Below are 17,622 nucleotides of genomic sequence, written 5' to 3'. Positions count from 1 at the left end.
GTGTTGTCGGTTCTCTCGGCCGTTTTGTGGCTTCCGTCCGTGTCACTGTCTGCTGTCATTACCTCCTTGGCATCTCCTGGAACTCTTCTCATCTGGGATGTGCTGCGTAATATCTTCTTGGGTCCTCGCTGTAGAATAGCTGAATCACCTCGCCTTTCACTTATCGTCCACGGTTTAGGATCATAATTAGTTGAGCTTGTCTTTCTTGGTTTGCTTCAGGAGCACTTGATTAGTTGGTCTCAATTCGCTAGTTTGGACTTATTCCGGTTGTCTATCCGGAGTTTCAGTTTGTCCTTTTCTCTTTTATCTCTCTTGCGTGCCACATCCCAACGTGTCACTTGTGTGTCTTCTAAGTCATGACTCACTTGAGGGAGTTTCACCTTGATGTTCCTTCCCATGAGGAGTTTGACTGGTGTCTCACCCTTTCATCGAGTGTGGGGTGTTCCTGTAGTGCATCAAGAATTTACCGAGTTGCCGTCTCCAATCTTTCCCCTCAGTATGCATCGCCCGGAGTGTGAGGGCGCGGGTTCCCTCTCTGTATCTACACCACCCTCATCTTACTTACTTCTCTTAGTCTTACTCTTACTCAGTTCCGTCACCTATTCTTTTGGTAGCATGGTCGAGGGTCTAGGCACATGGGTATGGTAATTCTGGTATCAAGTCACTTGGATGGAAATAAAGGTAAAATACTGTGGGAGAAAGGAATACACCTAAAGTACTCTAAAAACAAGTTTATTAATATGCAATCAATGGGAAAGATATTGTATTAATCATATAACTACCAGGCTCAACTCCTGGGCTTATTGCAGACAGTACTTACTCAACATACTCGTAAATAATTAAACTAGATATACAGGGTCCACTACCCATGGGATAATATTTCCAACTAATTATCCAACATACATGTTACAACCCTCTCTGTGGACATACACTTCCAGAGCAACCCAGGGTAGAACACTAGGGCTCCTGTTACTGTTATTATTAGGTGAGCCAGACACATGGCTGGTCTGGGGTCTGGGCCAAGCCGCGTAAGAGGCAGCACATTAATCAGGCACATCGGTGCATCGTTTCATATACCTGGTTATCTACTACATCCGGGGCCGTTGTTGAATGGTTGCAAGAATCACAATGGGATCTGGAGAAACATTGAAGCAGCGTCAAGGAGCATGACAACAACAACTCTCTTGTCTAGACGACAGACGTATTTACGTTATATTACTTCTACACTGGGTGAATGACAATTCAACTGTTAAATCATGAACACTGGTGAACACTGATATTCACATTGACTGAATTAACTGAATGGCTACACAAAACATACCTGGAGAAACATTGAAGCAGAGCACTCTCGCTGGTTCGTGGTTTGACAATACTTACAAACAAACTATGTTACTCATTCAAAGATGACCCTCAGTTGACAAGGTTTGGCGAATTACTTGAGTTGATTTACACAGACTAATTCAAGATTGAGCTTCCCAGAGAAGTGGAATAACGCATTGACAACTGTCTTCAAAAAGGCGGGACTCTGGGAGGAAACACAAGTGTAGCGTCTATGGGGAAAAAACACGTCTTCTCAGGGGTCGCTAACTCACTCATGTTTTGCTGGCGTGGAGTTTAATAAGAATCATTAGTTAAATAGATCAGCAGTCAACGTGACCATGACAGGAGTGCTTTCAACATGGTTGAGAAGAACCGCTCAATTTCCCCATTTGCTTGGGGATGATATGGTGTCACTTTGTGGTGTTTTATTCCCATTCTTCACAGAACTGTGCAAACTCCTTGGCTCTGAACTGTGGTCCGTTATCTGACACGATGACTTCTGGGGTGGGTATCTGTGTTGATGGTTTTGACCACAATGGCTTCTGGCCACCGGGATCCTGCATCGATGATTCCCAGCACATAGTTGTAGTGAATCTCTCCCCTACAATTGCGTAGCCGCATTCCAATGCGACAGTATCCTAGCATCCAGCGAGCTGCCCTGGGGGAGGTCACCACCTGCTACGTCTACCCTAGCAACAGAGTCAAGCAACCGGCGAGTTCCCACGGGTTTACTTCCCGGCTACCGTGTATATAAGCTCTCAGTCTTCCATTGAGGTTCATTCTGCCCTAAGTTCCTGAACACGCAACACCTCCAAGCAAGCTCCTCGCTGTCCAGCTCTCTGATTCAACCTGGAGGTGAGAGCAATGAATACAACATCTCCTCTAACCAAGCTCCTGCACATCTACTCTTCCAGCACGCTACCACTACACGTGTCTTTGAGCAAGCCACCACATGGCATCTCCAGCACCAGACTGTTTTGTATATAATACATTTTATAAGTAAGAAAACTAATATCTAGAATTCCCCATCCATCCCATCCTGAGTGCTAGATACAACATAATATCACGAAACCCTACAATAGTGACCCCGAGTGACGCACTCACACAGGATGGAGGACGGACGGATCAGTCACTGACTTTCAACCACAACGTCGAGGACTGGTTAGATCATGTGGAAGCACTCTCATCGGCTCACAAGCTACTGACGACAAAAGCATGGTGCCCCTGCTCTCCTTCTGCCCACACGGTGAAGTCGTCACGCATGTATCACGGACTACTCAACCCTCCAGAGAACAACAGGCCCGCTATTTCGGGTGGGACGCCTTAAAAACGCATTACCGACGGACCCGCCCCAGTCTCCTGCAGAACCCATTCTTCAATCTCCCTTGGAAACTCAACTCCGGACTCTCTGGGAGGAAGATGTGTAGGCTGAACTCCCGGCACTCAGACAGACTTCCAAAACTCATCCTGCGCCAGTTTCACGCACAAAAGCTCCCCACAAGTACGCACGCCCTGTCCGCAGTAGATTACCTGACGACACCGAACTACGCAAAACCGCGCGGCAGATAGAATATTCAACGAATGTCTGGCCGCATGCCCGCGGCGGCCACGGACAACCCAACGACCACACCAGCATTTACCTCTGGAACTTGGTAAGCTGGGTCAACACCTCAGCCGAGCAATACCCTCACAAGACATCAGGGACCTGCTGCAAACCTTGGAACACCATTGAACAGTTCTGTTCTCCATGCTCGCTGCTGGCCTGTTCATAACCCACACACTGCGCCCCATAACCCCGACGTGCCCTCCTGCCCCGGAAACCGCCGCCAGCCCCCAGCACAACGAATACACTGCTGTGCCATGCCGCAAACCACTCAGTGGTCACACCTCCACTTCGCCCCGGTTTCGTCAGTCCTGATCACCGCACCTCAGAGAGAAATATCATTCCACCAGACAAGCAAGACACCAGGGACCTTGTTGCAAACTTTGAATAAGATGGACATCATTGAACAGCTCTGCTCCTCCATGCCTGGGCTTCTTTCTCCTGTTCCTGCCCCAGACCCCGCCTTTTCGCCAGCCCCCAGCACAATGTACTTACCTCCCCTGTTGGTACCATCAACGTTTTGGCGCTAAAGCTAGACGTCAGACTCCCTGCAACTACACGGTAGGCGAAGCAACATTGACGGAGACTGGTAGGCGCTATAACCTCGGCCACTAATAAGCAGCACATCACACAACTTACTTCTGACATTGACCACTTCCACTCCTGCCGCCCGTCACGACTCATTACAAACACTACATCACACGGTTTTCATTCAAGGCCATTGCCCCACGCCAGCCTTCCCACCGCCCCTGAACACATTATCCTGCACCTCCTTCGCCACTCTGCACTCCACCATTGCCACTTAGGAGCACCACCCTGCCCAAGGCCGATTTCGGCATACCCCTCTTTTCATCCTCAGGTACCTACTGCCCTAACGACCCTGCAGCTGGCCCCACACCCACATACCCCACCTGGCCTCCACCTGGGTGGCGATAGAAGCACCACATCTCGCCGAAGTACAACCTCTCCCCTATCCACAACCCTCCTTCCCCTCTGCTTCTCCCACAGATCCGTGCCTGACAGAGTCGTCTCCGGCAGCGGCCGACTGATCCACACCCCTGCCCGTTATGTCTCAATATGTGAGATACAACCCTGCTGACAAGTCTCCTGCAGCGCCTGGAGGGGAGAGGGAGTATTGCAGTGATCTCTCCCCCTACAACTGCGCAGCTGCATTCCAATAGGACAGTATCCTAGCAACCAGCGAGCGCTGCTCAATGTGGGTCACCACCACACATGTCTACCCTAGAATGAGTCACAACCGGCGAGTTCCCACGGGTTTACATTTCCGGCCGCTATGTATATAAGCCTCAGTCTTTCCTTAATATTGAGATCTGGCGACTGCTGGACCCGGAGCTGCGAAGATTCGCCCTTTTTGCCGTACGTTTGAGCAGTCTGCAACTTTGTTGTGATAGGACATCAATCCTGGTGATTGTATCTTTACTCAACATAGTGACGGTGTAATTACCATCAAGCAGATTGTACGGAAAATTCCACTTGAAAACAAATATTTGGGCTCTCAAATTTTGACTACTACTCGGTGCGTCTACGTCCTGATTGGCCAATCAGTGCCTCTACGGTGGCGTGATATGCAATGCTGATTGCGGTGCTCTGATTGGCTAAACTGAACGTGGCGTGGTAGGTAGGCTGTTTCTACTTTCAGTCCTCTTCTTTCCCTTTTTTTCATCCCCTTGGCGTACCTGGGTTCTTTGAACGGGAGGCGGGACTTAGCGGCTGGCTTAATGATCCGGCAAGGAACCCTGTGATAGGTGCAGCAGGGCACCCCTTGTCCGGGGGTCACCGGTAGGTGGGTAACTTTAGACATAATCCATAGTCACAGGTAACCTGGGTGCAGAACCCCACGAGCCCGACGCCCGGGTCCAAGAGGGGGGGCGGGGGGTCGCCCCCAGGCAGGAGCCTCAGTTATAGGTGTAGATTAGATGTAATCAAGTGAAGATGACAACAAGCATTAGAATAAAAACATAGAGATAAGGACACTCTATTGAAGGAAAGTGGCAGAAATCACTTGCTACCAAATTGCAAGTCCTACTCAACAAGAATATTCAGCACCAATGACGGTTTTAAAGTAATCTGTAAAGATGACTTTGATTCAGATAAAACTTTCTCAAAAGAAGCCAGAGATATATTTTACAATGAAGGCCTTGTTGTTGTCATGCTACCAGAACAAAAAGCAAAAGATCAGTTTTCGTTCGTCAAGTCGACCAAGATCGGGAGGAAGACATCTGAAGACCTGAAAGATGAACTGGGAACGCCGCAGGTGATGAAGATTGAAGAAGTCATTAAGATAAAAGACTATACCTTATGTTTTTAAGATTACTTTTGAAGAAGTGTCAATATTGAGAAAAAGTTTGTATAAACAGGGCTTTCTACTGACCAACATGTCAGTCACACCACATCAAATAAAGAAGGAGACATCTATCGGGTCTGCAAACTTGCTTTCTCCTGCTACAAATATGCGAAGAACACACAACGAGAGAGAGACTGTCCGGAAAAGAAAAAAGTACTGCTCAGATTGTGCAGGCGACGACCATACCTACACTGAATGTAAGAATACACATGTTGGCTGTCTCAACTGTGGAAGAGAAACGAATGCATACATAGGGACATAGGACGTTAGCAATGGTATGCCCAATAAAAAAACACATGATAAAGAAGCAAGGAACAAGAACAAGGAAAAGGAACAAGATTAAGAAGGATAATACATACGTCGAAATAGCCAAGAGAGCGGTCCAAGAGGCTCATAGACCAGAATTCACCATATTAAACTTAAGTGAGCCAATACATGACAAGGTAATGATTAGTATGATCCATGCAATATTTGCACAATATCATTGCACCCGATCATACAATGAGGAATTAAGGAAATGCTTAAATCTTCGAATAGCCTACCAGAGATGATATTTCCATGAGAATCCACAATCCGAAAAACTTTTCAGGCAACATATGCAAAGCGAACTGAGAGAAAGACTACAGCGGACAACAAAGGTTTGAGCAAGGAGCAACAGCTGATACAATAAGAACACAAGCGACCGATAGAGATCCCAGACAAATGACTAGAAGTGACAAAGAGAAGATAGAAATAACAAAGGACAGACTATAAGCCAAAGGAGAGGAGGAGAGAAGATAAGATGGAAAAACTGACCAATATACAACCTGAATCTGCTGAAGATATTGATTAAAGTTATCACTACAACAAAACATGGAATCCCAAATATCGAGACCAACAGGGAGGACAATAGTAAAAAACTGTGAAGGAGGGATATACAAGTGGACATATCAAGAAAAACTCTAAGTGAAGATTGCGTCTGGTCACTAATTACTACGGACAAACTAAAGATTACGACCAATGACTTTGGGGCATTAGTAGACCCGTCAGAGCTTAGAAGAGCTGGAAGGGAAACAGGATGATAGGTCTCCACTTCAACAGTCACAACCAAGTATAAGAAATAATGGACAATAGACAAACAGTAAGAACTTCTTTAAGAATAATACAATACAACGTAAGAAACTGGAAGACTGAGAGAATTAACTCAAGTAATAGAGTAAGAAATTGACTCGACATTATACTAAAAACAGTCACAGAGACAGAAAACAACAAATATAAAAACTCGTTAACTATTATGTAAACCAAAGAAATAAATCGGGCGAGAAAAAATGACGAGAAGATAGCGGTTAAAAAAGAAACTTAAATTTAAAATCTAATTGATGACTTCAGGATGAATTTCTAGCAATAAAAATAAATACAACCTTGCCGGAGACGTAATTATTGCTACCATTTATCTCCCACCGACGACCCTACTTACTCATAGAAGATCTATTAAAATTGGCTAACAATAGTCATCCGATGTACATCTTAGAGACTTTAACGCCAGACATAGGATTTTTGATAATACAATAATAACGTCAGGAAACGCCCTTAATCAATTAATAATAAACTTAGGAAACCAAATCATCTGGGACCTAACTTTCCCAACCTGAGAACTACACACAATCGACACCAGACAAAATTTTTAATAACAATAAAGCCTTTTTCAATTACTATATAATACAGGGACTTTCATAGGCAGTGACCATCTGCCAATTATACTAACATCGTCAACAAGCCCCATATGATACTCAATAAAAAGAGACTGAAAATGAGTAAAACACTGGGACAGCCTAAAGACGACTTCTAAGTAATCACCACTGATTAACCTACAAGGAAAACAACAGAAGATATAGACTCAGAAATGGACAGACTGCACTCAGCAATAAAAACATCTATAACCAAACACACACTCTATTTCTACACTCTTTAGAACATTACCCAACAACAGACTATCAGAAGAAGTTAAATTAATCCAGACCTATTACAATGAAATAAACAGGTATGGAAAGACACGGCAGGTAACAGATGGCTATATACGACAGATAGCACTACAGATAAAATTAGACGCATGTAAGGGAAGCAGCCAATAAAAAAATGGAATGATATTATAATGGCGGCTGACATGACTGAAAGATATAAAACATTTTGGACTTCCATGTTAAATATGATGGGGCACAATACAAAAACACCATACATTAAAGACCAAATGGAAACAAAATTGCACGAGGAAAAATGGAACAAGAGTCAGATTCAAAAAGGAATGGGTAAAAGTTTTTAAAATATCATGAGGAAAATAAGATTTTGATAGTGAAATACGAAGAAAGGATAGAAGAAGAACAAGACAAATACATAGAATCACCCCAAGGCAATATATAGACTATAACTTATTACCTAATAATCAAATAATAAACTATGGGAGAAATGATACTGTCTGGAGGAAATTTAAGGAAAAAGCCTGGGCTCACAGGTATTACACGAAATACACTCATGAATCTACCTGAAAAACATTTTTAAATACACTATTAAACATTTATAACGCATGCTTAATAACTGGTTACTTCAGACAAACTAAAATACAAAATTATATTTATTCCAAGGAGGAAAGGACAATATGAAATATTAAACTACAGGCCAATATCTTTGTATTAGAAATTACCGGGAAACTATTGAAATATTAAATTCAAGACTTATAGCCTTTTTAACACAACATGGGAAAACTAACAACAGACAACATGGATTTATGCTCAATAGAAATAATTCTAATCCGCAAATAGCTACAATAACGGAAATAATTGCAATAGAAAAAAGCAAGGGTAACCAGATCAATATAATTTTATGATGTTTTGGCGCTTTTGATAAAGTTTACATTTAGGCTTGAATATAAATATTAAAACTGGGACTTAACGAATACTTGCTAAGAATATTGTGTAACTATTTAGATGATAGGAGAGCACAAATTCAAATTGGAAACTTTATGGGAACTATGTTTAACCTTGAGAGTGAGTACCCTGCTGAGGATGCCGCTCTTCTCTCATAACACTATATATAGCAACTTATACTTCAGACACACCTCAACCCACTCCCTTTAGCATGAATATGTATCGTTTGCTGATGATATTACCAAATAGTATCATACCCAGGAAAATCCTAACTCAATTTATGCACTCTACACGGTAGAGAGCGATAAAAACATAAATGATTTTGAGAAAAATGGAAAATCAGAACAACAAGAACAAATTCAAGATAATACTCGTACCAATAGCTAAGATTAAAACAAGTCCAGTAATAGTCGACCAGGAACTATACCCATACGACATCGAAGGCAGGATGCTTGATTAAAACTAACAAAAAGAGGATATATGTTTATACTTAAAAAGATAAAATAACGACAGGTAAGAATAAGATTATCAAAAAATAAACGTTTTAAGAACCTTAGCATTAATAACAAAAGAAGATTTATATTGCCCTTGTCAAATCAATTATGGATCACCTACCCATCCCATTGAACACCCTTAGTAAAACGCATTAAAAGGCAGGTTACAAACAGTACAAATACAGTTCTCAGATTTATATATAACATAAAAATATACAGACCACATCAATAATGAATAGTTACACAAGAGAGCAAACTTCTTAGCAATCAATGTAGATATACACACAAAGCTGTAAATATTTGGAAAAAGTGACTGAACTTAACACAGAAACATATCAAAACTGGGTAAATAATATAGACAATGAAGAATTCCAAGAACACAAAGTTGGTTTAAATAGCCAGGAAGAAAGTAATTGAACCATCTCCTGCCCCAATATACATATATAAAACATTAACAGAGAGAATAGAAGATGAGGAGGACCTACCAGCCCACACAAGAACCTGGCAGGCCTTCCATACAGTGTACCTTTTAGACTAACATGTCTAATATTTAACATTTAACATTTAACATTTAACATTGAACTAACATCTTAGCGAAAAAAAAAAAAAAAAAAATGTGACTACCTCCCAGCTACACAAGGATTCCAAGTGGCCACTAACTCCATAAAAAAAAAAAAAAAAAAAAATAATAATAATAATAATAATAATAATGATTACCTCCCAGCTATATCAGCCAGAAATAGTAATTGAACCACCTCCTGCCCCTAACATACATTTCTTACATAAACACATTAGAGGAATAAAGATGAGAGTGACCAACCAGCTCCACCAAGAACTCAGGCCTCTCCACAGTGTACCTTAGGACTAACACAACTAACACTTCTTAACTAACACTCAAAAAAAAAATGGTGACTACCCTCCCAGTTACACAAGGACCCAAGTGGGCCTGTCAACTCCAAATAATAATAAAAAATAATAATAATAGCAGCATTATATAAATAAACCAATATTAATACAAAGCAATCTGACGACCCAAGGAGCAGAACAAAGATAAACACCAATAAGAAAGATGAAGCGATCTGCTGAGCTTCCAGATTCTTTCTACTCCTACCGTATTTCAGTTTCACCACTTTTCCTTCAACCCCACAATCTTCTTTCAATTTCCTGAACACGCAACATCTCCTCCAAGCAAGCTCCTCGCTGTCCAGCTCTCATTCAATCTGGAGGAGAGCAACACACAACATCTCCTCTAACCAAGCTCCTGCACAGATACCTCCTCAAGCACGCTACTCACTGCACGTGTCTCTTGAGCAAGCTTCTCGCCACACGGCATCTCCAGCACCAGACTGTCTTGTATATAATACATTTTATATATGAAAACCACCACCTAGAATTTCCATCAATCCCATCCTGAGTGCTAGACAACATAATATCACGAAACCCTACATAGTCACCAATAGGGAACGGTCCACATATGTCCACGTGGATTACCTCCCACGGCCCCTTCATCTCAGACATATTCACCGGATTGGCTTGTTTTCTTGTGTCGAGGCTTGCTCATGGGATGCATTGTCTGAGTGCCTTCTCCACGTCCTTGTTGATAGTTGGTCACCATACCTTGCCTCGGAGTAGCGCCTTGGTCTTGACCATTCCCAGGTGTGTTTCATGTGCGAGTTGCATCGTGCGTCGTTGTAGTGTTTGGGACATTACGATCCAGGATCCCCTCAACACGAGTCCCCGTTTTGATGTCAGTTCTGCAACTACGTGGTTGAAAGGCTCCGTTAGTTTATCCGTCCAGTCATTCTTGGCGATGGCGTCTTCGAGGGCTCTTGTAATCGGATCCTTCCCTGATTCTTCGAGAATTTCGGATAGTGTCATAGCTTTCGGGATCCCGTTGGCAACCACATACTGTAGTTGATGAATCCCTCTGCCAGTTTCTCTTCTTCAGAGATTTGAGCATCGAATGGCAGGGGTTGTCTAGACAGTATGTCTGCCGGATTGTCACTTCCTTTGATGTGTTGGACCGTGAAGTCATACTGTTGCATGCGTAGGATCCACCGGAGTATACGGGCTGATGGTTTGCCTTTCGGGCTGAAGAAGGTCGTTAGTTCTCGGTGATCGGTCATGATGGTGAATTCTTTCCAGTAAAGATATAGAGGAAATTTTTCACATGCCCAAACTATGGCTTAGGCTTCCCTCTCCAGCTGACAATACTGTCTTTCCACCTGAGTCAGTGTTCGGGAGGCATAACTGATGGGTTTGAGTACCCCATTGGTGGTTTTGGCATAGCATTGCCCCAAGTCCTACCGGACTAGCATCCACAATTAGTGTGGTTGGTAGCCCAGGGTTGAAGTGCATGAGTGCTTCGCTCCTCATGACGGCCTCCTTCAGCTTGTTGAAGCATCGCTCTTCTTTTTCTGTCCAGGTCCACTTACTGTTCATTTTCGTCAGGTTTTTCAGAGGTTCGCTCAATGTCGCTAATCGTGGTATGAACCTGGTCAGGTAGTTGATCAGACCTAGGAAGCTGTGGACTTCTTGAACCGTTTCTGGCCGTCTGAACCTCTTCACGGCTTCGATTTTTTCATCTGTCGGTTTGATGCCCTCTTTGGATACAGTGAATCCATGGAATTCAACTTCATCTATGTGGAACACGCTTTTGTGTTGGGAGATGGTGAGATTGTTCTCCTTCAACTTTTGCAGTACTTTTTCCAGAGCACTGTTGTGTTCACTCGTATCCTTGCCCCAGACCAGGATGTCATCCGCTCCATTCCGACAATTCGGACACTTTTGCAAAATCTGTTGTAGCAGACGTTGTCCTTGTTCTGCAGCTGATGCAATGCCTATGACAAATGCCTTGTACCTGTAGATACCGTAGTCGCACGAGAATGTTGTTATGTCTCTCGATTCGGGGGTTAGCTCGATCTGATGATAGTATGAGTTTAGGTCGATTTTTGAGAATTTCGTGGCCCCGTTAATTTCGCTGAGTAGTTGTTCCACGGTTGGTATAGGCTGGCGCATGCGTTTCACCGCTTTGTTTGCTATGCGGAGGTCTGCGCATATCCTGATATCTCCATCTGGTTTTGGAGCAGTCACTAATGGGGACACCCACGGTATAGGGCCTTCCACACTCTCGTTGATATCATTATCTAGCATTTCTTGTATGTTCTGTACGACTGCACCTCGAATGTGAAATGGTACTCTCCGAGGTGGCTGTGCGACGGGTTTGACATTTGGGTAGATGTCGAGCTTGAGTTGGAAGTTTTTCATTCTCCCCAGTCCATTCAGCGCTGGTAGATGTTATTCCAGTATCCTCCGGGTTGATCAAAGCATCTCACTGGTCGTAATCCGTTTATTCTGGTGGATACTGAGAAGGCCAAGATCCAAGCTGGCTCACTCGCTCAGAATATTCCCTCCCTGTTTCGCTGTTGTTACCAGGATTTTGTGTGCGACTCTCTTCGATCCATTTGTCAGTGTTGCAAAGAACTCTCCTCGGAGTGGGATGGGAATGTTTCCATACGCTTTAGGTTGGATATTCGTTTCCTTGAATACTATGTTCGGTAGTATTTTGAGGATGTGGTCGAATGTGCTCCCGTCAATTAGATTGACGTTTGCCCCTGAGTCAATCAACATTCCAACCGGTACGTCTTCTACCATCACCTTTTCCTCTGCAGTGTTGTCTGATGTCACTCTGAACACATAGGTATGGCCATCGTCAGATTCTTTTGTGTTCTTGGACGACACCTGGTGTACATGATTGTCGTCGTTACCCGTCGAACTGTCCTCCCTCAGTTGTCTGACCCTCTCTTGTCGGTTATGTTTTTTTCTGCACCCGGTGGCAAAGTGGTTGACGATTCCACAGTAGTTGCAATTTTTTCCAAATGCAGGACATTGTCTCTGTCCATGTCGATGGCCAGTGCCATTACACCCGAGACAGTTCAGTTTTGGGTCGCGTGGCATATCCTTACTTTGTTGTCTTCAATTGCTTTCCCAGTCCCGCTGCTGTAGTTGTTTGTATCTTGTGTTTACCTTGTTCACATTGGTGCCTTCTTCACCTTGCTCCATCTGGCAAGCTTGGGCTTTAGTTGATTCGTAAGTGTAAGCGATTTGTAGAGCTTTCTGTACTGCTATGTCTGTCTCCTTCAGTTATGCACGACACATTTTATGTGAAGAACATTTCTCCGTCAACTGGTCGATGATGGCCGTGTCAAGGTTGTAGTTGTCGAAGTTGCACTTGGCCCCTTGTGTATGTAGGCGGGTTACGTAGTTGTGTGTACTTTCCCCGACCTCCAGCGCCAGCATCCGAAACTTGTGTCGTTCAAATGCTTTGTTTGTTTTCTCACTGAAGTATTCATCAAATGCTGTTCTCATTCTTTTGTACGTTGGCTCTGTTTGGTCTGTCGGTTTCGCTGGACGCAATGTCTTCATGATTTCCTTCAGTTTCTTTCCTCCATAGAATCTGAAGAGTGCTAGTCTTTTAGTATCTTCAGTTATGATGAATGCAATGAAGGCATCTTCAGCATGCTCTATCCAGTCCGTCATGCTTGTGTTTGGTCAGTCTCCTCTAGCTCTAGAGGTTGTAGTGTTGGTATAGCAGTGGCCATGTTGTGAATAGATGTATGTGCTTGATCCTCGTCGCCAATTTACTGTATTCACCGTTGGTCAGTAATATACTGTTTGATTTTGTTGGTGTTTATTGTCTCAATACAGAAGGCACCAATACCTGAAATGTACAGAACAGAAATTAACACACATAGGCTACACCATCTCACACCTATACTAGTACACACACTCCAATGACTATATGCTTGGAACAGTATAACCATCATGCTATTGTACTATTCCAGATGATACTAAATGTTATATAATACTTCCTTGAGATGTATCGTATATATCAGGTGCCTCAAAGAGAGCTCAGGTTCTCAACTGGCTCAGCCATGTTAATATTGTTATCAATCCACTGTGTATCTGTATTTTTCTGGCTAAATAAACTGTTTCAATTCAATTCAATTCAATTCCTTAAGTCAATAATCTCTCTTCTCTTTCTCTTCGTCGCAATGTTGTTTCACTCTCTCTTTTACAGGTACTTTAACAGGTAATTTTCCGTGGATTGGGCAGCCTGTGGACTGCCTGTGGTGCCCACAGTTTCTGTGTGGATGTAGGTCACTCTAGAATAACCTTTATAGTGTAGTGGATTCCTCCCCTACAAACGCTGTTTGTCGATGAGTAGCCGACCCCGTGAATTCCCCAGTGTATGCCTCGTGGTCTAGGTCAACCAGTGCCGCCTTACATGGCGGAGGTCAACTATTAAGCCACGCCTACCTCCGCTATATAAGACCTGACCTCGTGGTGACCTATCTCTTTCGACTTACACCAACCAGCAAGCACCACCTCCTCCGCTCCTGCCTGGCGGCCCTCGCTCCCGCCGGCGAGCATGGCGACCCACAAGCTGGTCCTCCTCTGAGCACCCTCACCAACCAGCTCTCTCTACATCACGCTTGTAACCATGCTGCCACTTCCCAGCACCAAGCTGCATTGTACATCCAATACAACATGTATACAGAGAGCACATTGTGAGTTTCCTTTCTCCATCCCATCCTGTGAGCGAACCAAACTACGTACCCCACAAATGGTGACCCCCGGAGATTCGCACTCACACAGGATGGAGGAGAAACCGATCACTCTCCCAGTCTTCAAGAAACATGGAAGACTGGCTTATCCACCCAGAAGCAGCTCTCATCGGCTCTACAGCTACTGTCTCTACACCGCAGGTTAGACACCCTAGAACAGCACTGCTTCTCTAAGAAGACACCAGCTCCTCTTCCTGCCCCAAGCACCACGTCCTACCGACCCCAACACACCCGTCCTGCCTCAGACGCCGGCCCCGGCCCAGCAGTATCCCCTGCCACTGTCCTGGACCCTCCTCCTGACACGGGCCCTCCTCCTGACGCGGGCCCTCCTCTGCTCCTGCCTGGCAGCCCCTGATCCCGACGCGGCCCATGCGCCTGAGTGCGGCCCCACGCACCCTCTTTTTTTCCCTCAGGTACTCCCTGCTACTGTCCTGCACCCTGCTGCTGCTGTCATGCACCCTGCTGCTGTCATAGACCCTCTTCCTGACGCAGCCCCTGCTCCTGACCCAGGCCCACACACTCCAGCAGGCGCATCTGAAGACTCTGTACCTGTTGCGAGGGAAGCACAACATTCATCGACCCCACACACCCTTTTTCTCCCTCTCTTCTCCCACAGATCTCGTGTGTCTAGACAAAGTTGTCTCCACTAGCGGCCGGCTCATCCACGCCCTCGCCGTTATGTCTCACATGTGGCATGCACCGCCCGTTCTGCCTCACATGTGCCATGCAACCCTGCAGACAACAAGTCTCCTACACCGCCTGGAGGGAAGGGGGAGTATTGTAGTGGATTCCTCCCCTACAAACGTTTGTCGCTGAGTAGCTGATCCCGCGAATTCCCCATTGTATGCCTCGTGGTCTAGGTCAACCAGCGCCGCCGCCTTACATGACGGAAGTCAACTATTAAGCCACGCCTATCTCCGCTATATAAGACCTGACCTCGTGGTGACCTACCTCTCTCTTTCTACCTACACTCACCAGCATGCACCTCCTCCTCCTCCTCCTGCCTGGCGGCCCTCGCTCCCGCCAGTGACCAATGGTGACCCACAAGCTAGTCCTCTGAGCACCCTCACGAACCAGCTCTCTCTACTCAATGCTTGTAACCATGCTGCCTTCCCAGCACCAAGCTGCATTGTACGTCCAATACAACATGTATACAGAGAGCACATTGTGAGTTTCCTTTCTCCATCCCATCCTGAGTGTGAACCAAACATCTCGTACCCCACAATAGTACATCCTTCTTTCTTCAACACAGCCAAACTGTGGAATGCTCTCTCTTCTGTGTTTCGACACTTATACAATCTGTCTCTCTTCAAAAAGCTAGTTTTCCGACATCTTTGTGGTGTAGATTAACATACTCTTATCCCCCCCCCCCCCAATCCCCATTGTAAGTCAATGATCTGTGCCCTTTGGGGGGGTCTATTCTCCGAAAAAAAAGGTAACCCAGACAAGCCACAGTAAGGCTTTGCTTTTACTTTTTACTTTTATCCTCTTCGCCACTGATCGGCTTGTTAGCCGCTTGGGCGATCGGTCACTTCTCTTTTCATTTATATTCTTCACCAAAAGATCGGCTCGCTAGCCGCCCGGGCGATCGATCACGTCTCTGTCACGCACTGTTGGCAAATACTGGGCATGCACCGGCTCCTGAATGTACCTGAACCCGCTCCAGTGTTGGTCAAGTCTTTTCTTGAAAGAGCTCACACTCGGTGCCGTCACAACACTCTCTGGTAGATTGTTCCAAGAGTTTACAACTCTCACTCCGAAAAAGTTTGCCCTCACGGTTTTCCGGACTTGCGGCTTCTTCAATCTTGAGCTGTGACCCCTTGTGGGGCGAGCGTCCGCCAGCTCCAAGTAAGGACACTCAACTGAGTAGTGCACCCTGAGATGCTTATACACCTCAACTAGGTCCCCCCTTGCCCGTCTGTAGTATAAGCTAGGCAAGTTCAGGCGCTCCAATCTCTCAGGGTAGTTGAGGTGCCGCAGTGCAGGCACCAGTCTGGTGGCCCTCCTTTGAACATTTTCAACCAACTGACAGTCCCTAGCATATCTCGGGGACCAGACGGGGTGACAGTACTCCAGATGGGGAAGCACTTCACTCCTGAAGATCGTCACGAGGGACGGACCGTCTAGATATCTGAGCTTTAACAATATCAGTACAGTATTACAAAAAATTTAAAATAATATGGATAATATATAAGATAATATCTAACAGTAAAAATATAAAATGAAATTGTGAAAATATTTAGTAGTATTTTTTAAAATAATGTGTTGTTATCTTATATAAAATTGCGGAAAATATCTTTAAATTGAGACTGTATTAGTAAGTGAATGTTCGTACGTAACTATTGAATTAAAGCTCAACTATACCAAAACAATAAAATTTTCTCTTGGAAATAATATTAAAAACATGTAATTAATTATTAATTTAACTTAAAAAATATGAAAATGTAATAGTAGTTTGTGTATATATTAGTGAATAAAGAACAATAACTTTAGAGATCAAGAAATTCAAGATCAAGGAGGAAGTATCGGACGCGGTGAGGGTTTGGCGGCAACACGACCTGATGTAGAGTAACGTGAGGTAATTTGGTCTTGTAATAATACTGTTTAATTAGTAACACGACTGGTTGTAGAGTAACGAGGTAATTTGCTCTTGTAATAATACTGTTTAATTAGTAACACGACTGGTTGTAGAGTAACGAGGTAATTTGCTCTTGTAATAATACTGTTTAATTAGTAACACGACTGGTTGTTGAGTAACTTGAGGTAATTTGCTCTTGTAATAATACTGTTTTTCTAGTAAAATCAACATACAGGAATCACTTGAAGAATCATCGCCCCAGCATATTTCACCTGAAGATTAACTACCTTAATGCTAACTTAACCTAACCTAAACCTATTCTATCCTAACCTAAACCTATTCTATCCTAACCTAAATCTAACCTAATATATCCTAACGTAACCTCATCCTCCCAAAATAGTTTTAGGGTGGTTTAATCTTTAGGTGAAATAAGCTGGGGTGATGATTCTTCAGGTGATCCAAATTTGGCATGCTATGTAGACTAGGTTTTTTTTTTAAAAGTTGCTCATAATGTCCCACAATAATTTTGGATCCAGTTGTAGGTATATCTGGTCATTTTTAACAACTTAGTAATTTTCACGTCGCAAATTATTAGTTTTCGAGAAAATCGCATTAATTTGCGTGGGAGTCATCGATATTCAATGACTCCTTAACAAATTAATGTGATTTCTAAGTCCCGTGTTGATGTTACCTCCTTCCTCAGAGAGCTCATGTGTGTTTGTATAGACGAACCAC

This window comes from Homarus americanus, unplaced genomic scaffold (genome assembly GCF_018991925.1).
Source record: "Homarus americanus isolate GMGI-L3 unplaced genomic scaffold, GMGI_Hamer_2.0 scaffold48406, whole genome shotgun sequence".
In the NCBI taxonomy this organism is placed as follows: Eukaryota; Metazoa; Arthropoda; class Malacostraca; order Decapoda; family Nephropidae; genus Homarus; species Homarus americanus.
This window is presented reverse-complemented; position numbering follows the sequence as displayed.